Here is a 5568-nt window from a genome sequence, read left to right as displayed (position 1 = left end):
ATCTAGGAAAACTTCTCGCTAAAGGTCTATCAGGCTTCCTTGAATGAAGCACATTAACCAGGTTTACATTTATGTTACCAATATGCAGAGAGTTATTTTCTTTTCAATAAATTTATTAATTGAGCTCAAAAATTCAACTAATTCCTTAAAAATCTCTAGATCGTTTGACTGGAGAATTTTAGCTAAGTTTTAAAAATTCATCCCGTATTTATTCTTAATTCATTCAAACCTTAGCTTCTAGCATGGTCATATGCAGGGCCACGTAAAAAGGATATTATGTTCCAAAGTCTCACTATGACCTAAAGCACATCTTAGACATAGTGGAGTGAAGTACTCACCCATAGTATATAGGTTTTAATTTATATTGACGTAACTAAAATCTTAACTTTAGAATGTTGATTATTTCCCATATTTTCATTTCAACATTTTTGAACCATGTATATTTTGTCTAAGTTTCAATAACCTCTTTATACCATCGTGCTTTATTTATTCCGATAAACAGATCGTTACGTTTTGAGAAGTATAGTTGTTTTTGGTACGCTTTGATATCGTGTATGGATATAGGTAATTGTTCTATTTTAGTGCCATCTTTGATTGCCTCTTTTGCTATTTAATCAGCTTTTTCATTACCCAAATTCGTATATGCCTCGGAATCCACTGCAGGGTAATATTTCTCTTCGATTCTAATATTTGGAATATTATTGAAAAGATTAGACTTTGTTTCGATAAACCTTCGAAGCCGTTTTCTATAGCGCTTACTGCTGCCTGCGAGTCTGTCAATATAACAAAATCATTAAAGTCTAAATTATTTATATATTCAATGCATTTTAAAATTGCTATTAGTTCGGCTGTATAATTAGACGAATACGGGTTTAAAGAGTATTGACCTGATATATTAAGCAGTGGAATATAAAAGGGAGACCCTGTACCATTTTTTTTTTTTTTATCTATGAAAACACACAGATAGTGTTTGTATGTTGTGTTAAGTTTCTGTCTTATTGCCTGCAAAATAACTTTTTTTTTAATTTTGAAGATGTTTATTAATTGTACACTTATTGTTAAGAAAACAGGATTTTTCCGGACATTGGTACCAGTAAGATTAAACGCCGGGGCGGCAAATCACGAATTTGAACGTTAACCAACGTATTCTGCTCACCCTCCTGAACAAAAAATATATATAGTACTTAGGGGTGGCAAATGACAAATAACAATGATTTTTAGGGGATATATTGATAAGTGGTAAAGTTTCTAATGTTTTAATGTTCAGTTTGTGTGCTGTGTCTGGATAATCTGTTTACTTGAATATTATCTGCGGCCGGGACTGATAGCAGCCTGATAGCATACCTGTTATCTGAGTTGTCCGGGGCATAGGTCAGTTCTACACAAGATATCGATGTTCAGTACGTCGGATTGAGTGCGTTGAGTGAGTTTACAATGATGAATCAACCATCCACTAGTTCAACCAACCCTAGTGAATTGGTGTGTGTCGGAGTGTTTAGTACGTAGGGCACGTAAAGAGCTTACGTTTTAACCGAAACGAAAATTATCTCTTTTTTAATAGAACAGGGCATTTTTAAAAATGAGTGTATTTGTTTCGTCGTGCGGTCGAGTGGTGTGTTTTTAAACCGGGAGACTGTGTCGTTTCGTTGTAATAGACCACTTTTTTGTTGCTGCTGTTTAGCTATATCCGCCAACACACTAATGGTAAGTGTTCTCTGTTAATATCCATCTATATATTTGAGTTTTTCATGATTTATTTAGTTTTTAAACTTTACATAAATTGCCTTTTGCATTACATTTCAATTTATATTTTTGATCAGCCCCTCTAGAAATTTTATATTTTACTGATAGGTACTATCTCGAGGGATGTTTTTCTTTTATTGACATCCGATGGCCGGAGGCACTCGTAATTAATTTTTTTCTCGAAATTAAGAAAAACATTATTAATTTTGATCAAAATTCTGCTCATTTCTGTAATTATTTCTCAATTTACGTTTGCAAAGATGGCGGCGCCGCAACCGATGACGTCATCACGAGGTTCAATCATTGGCCACAAAAGGTCACGTGACGCTAGACGTGGATGTAGAACATGGAGATATTACTGGAAAGTTAATTTAATTTTTTATTTTCTAGAACTTCGTTATTTCTCATTTCCACCCCATCAAACCTTATACTTTTTTTTATTATAGGACGATTCCAATAAGTTAAGAAACGCAAAACTCGTATTTTTCCGCCCCGGGCGGTTAATATGATAATTACCGATTCGATTAAAAACACTCCAACGCTCAAAGTGTTAAAAACTCGTTTGAAATGCTTTTTAGTGTCACAAAACATTTTATAATGTTGACGAGTTTTTTTGCTTATGATTGGGAGACCACCAATTAAAAAGACTGACAAAATTTATCACTGGAAGTGGGAATAATTGGCGAATGAATGGATGTAGGTACGTTTGCAAAAATTGTGTGTTTGAATGAGATTTCTTGTGGTGTGTTTGACAAAAAATGTTAGCAAGTAAAAAGTACAAATTTGACATTTGCCTTGCGTTTGTATAATGTTCCGGCAATAAAAAACTGATTTGATTTGATTTATATACCTACATAAACAACATTAACAATTAAAATTGAGTTAGATGTTAACGATCGATCACGATTATTCCAGCTGCCGATGTTTTCGCCAACTTCTTTTTGGAGGCCATAAATAATGCGAGGCAGAGTATCCCCTCAAGTGGATACTGCGGAAGCCGATCTCGTGCAAGTCGCAACCCCTCAGATTTCCTTCAAATGGAGTACTGTCTCTTCTATGAACATATGTAATATAGTAGCCAAAATGAAACCAAAGAGAAGCTGTGATATATATGGTATACTCTTCTGTAGTACTGTACTTAAGAATGTAATTTTATTTTCCTTTAGCCTTATGCATTAATGCCAGTCTACTTGAAAGATATTTTCCCATCCAAGCTTAAAGTTTCTAAAGTAGTGTCAATCTTTAAAAAAGTGATAAGGATGATGTCAATAAGTACAGACCGATTTCTCTGGTACATATTTTTGCTAAAGTCTAACGAATCAGTAATGAAATTGCAGTAGAACACTTTTTTGAGCACAATAGGCTGTTTAACAAATAGTCAATATGATTTCGATCTGGACTGTCCATGGAGGACGCAGTCGAGGATTTAGTATTCCATGTGCTCTTTCAGTTTTAAGAGTGGATATGACACCAATGTGCGCTTTGTGACCTTTCTAAGGCCTTCGACTGTGTTGACAGGGATATTCTGCTGAAAAAGCTTAACACTATAGTAGTATAATTGGCTGTGAGAATTCACAGTTTAACTCTTATATCTCAGCAATCGGGTTCAAAAAGGTTACTCAAAAAGAGTTTCTCAGATTATGCTGAGGTAGCCTTTAGTGTACAACAGGGTTTCGGTATTGTGTCCACTATTTTGTCTTGTTATGATAAATGATCTTGAAAAAAACATTAACTGTAAAACTATAATTTTTGCGGATGATGTCACTCTTGACTTCTAAAACTGATGTAACTATTGCTAATTATTTAATTGAGCAGGCTGATGATTGGTATAGAGCAAATTAGATTTATTTTAAATCATGACAAAACCCAGCGTATTTTATTTGCTCTAAAGGGAAATGTTCAGATCTAGCCTATTGAAAAATATTTCTGGCTGAAGAATCTATAAAAATATAGATTTAGAAACTGAAAACATGGTTATGGATTATCAGAAAAGTAAATATTCTAAATGGATATATTTTTGTAAGATTTTAAAAGTTTGAATTTCTGTTATTCGCTTAAACGCTTCTATAGAGGTTTTAAACAGGATTTTACACTTTCATTACGGTTTACATGGATTCTAAAACAGATAGTTTAAATCCCAAATCTTGAAAGCGTAAGATGAAGCTTACAACCGCGTTTCATAATCTTTTTGTTTATCACTTAAATGTAACTTGTCCTTTCAAAAATTTTTAAAGAGCGCAAAACAAGCAAAAACAAAAAATTCTTGGATGACGAAGAAAATTATAGAATTACGAGAACGGCTCAAAATTTAACCATTAGCAACGAAAATGAAACAATTTAAAACTTTTTTTAGAAATTTCAAGAGCAAATATCGGAAAACAATAAAATCTGCAAAAGCACGTGAAATTAAAACTAAATTGAAAAATTGCGAAAAACTTTTCCAAAACTGCTTGGGGCATTATTAAAAATGTAACAACACAGCCCAAATTGCTCAAAAAAATTTCCAAATTCCAAAGCTCAAAATCCAGGACGAAATTAATTTCAGATCCCTCTAAAGTGGCAAGTGAATTCAACTCATTTTTTTCATCTGTTGCATCACTTGACCGATCATTCAAAGGCCTGCCTCAATTGCAGCGAAGTGTCATCGATGGGACCGGTCTCATCCATGGCACTGTCTTCTGTGAGTGAGGAAGAGGTGGCCCCGCGTGATACAGGGATTGAAACCAAAAAAATCATGTGACATCAACGGCATGTCTGTGTGGCTGCTCAAACGTTTGCTCTAAGCATATTTTGGATCCACTCACAAATTTGATCAACTTGTCTTTTCGCACAAGGCATTTTTCCCTCCTTTTGAAATCTGCGAAAGTCACACCCATTTTCAAAAAAGACGATTCTTGCCTTGCAAGCAACTATCGTCCAATTAATTTCAATCCTCCCAGTTATGAGCAAAGTTTCTTGAAAATATTTTTCTTGTCAGATTTGAAAATTTTCTTGATCGTTTTGAAATTTTTCTGTTCCGAACCAATTTGGTTTCAGAAAAAAGAAATCAACAATCGATGCGGTCACAGACCTAATCGATATAGTTGTCGATGGCCTGTAGAGAAGAGAACATGTGCTAAGCATATTTCTAGACCTCTCTAAAGCATTTTGGGGATGACTGTGTACATCACGAAACACTGTTGTACCAGTTGACGACATGTGGTGTTCGAGGTCTGCCGCACGAATGGATCTCGTCTTACCTCAGGGATAGAAGCCAGAGTGTGCAGATTAACGAATACCCTGTCAGGAAAGGTTCAAGTGACTTATGGTGTCCAACAGGGATCTATCCTTGGACCTGTCCTTTTCCTTGTGTACGTCAACAGATTGAACTCATCGATCCTTACGGGGAAGATGGTTTAGTATGCTGACGACACAACTCTCTGCTTCAGAGCAAAAACAAAAAGATGAATTAGAAATCAACTCATTTTTAGAACTGAATTCATGTATTCAGTATTTTTCAACACTAAATCTGAGGGCCAACAGTTCCAAATCAAGCGTCGTCAATTTTTTTTCTTCGACAGCAAGTACCTGACAACTTCGCTGCCGTGATGGCGGATGATGTTCTAATAGAAGAAACTGATTCCACCAAGTTCCTCGGAATGCACCTAGATCGAGGGCTGACTTGGGACGATCACATTGACAGCATTTGTTCAAAGGTTTCCTCAGGCATTTATGCCTTACGGAACCTTGCAAAATTCTGTTCTTTGGATATACTAAGAACGGGCCTACTTTGGCTTGGTATATCCACATCTGACATACGGTTTGTATACTGTGGGCAAGCTGTTC

The sequence above is a fragment of the Homalodisca vitripennis genome, unplaced genomic scaffold (assembly GCF_021130785.1).
Source record: "Homalodisca vitripennis isolate AUS2020 unplaced genomic scaffold, UT_GWSS_2.1 ScUCBcl_5535;HRSCAF=12304, whole genome shotgun sequence".
Lineage (NCBI taxonomy): Eukaryota > Metazoa > Arthropoda > Insecta > Hemiptera > Cicadellidae > Homalodisca > Homalodisca vitripennis.
Note: the sequence above shows the minus strand (reverse complement) of the source record.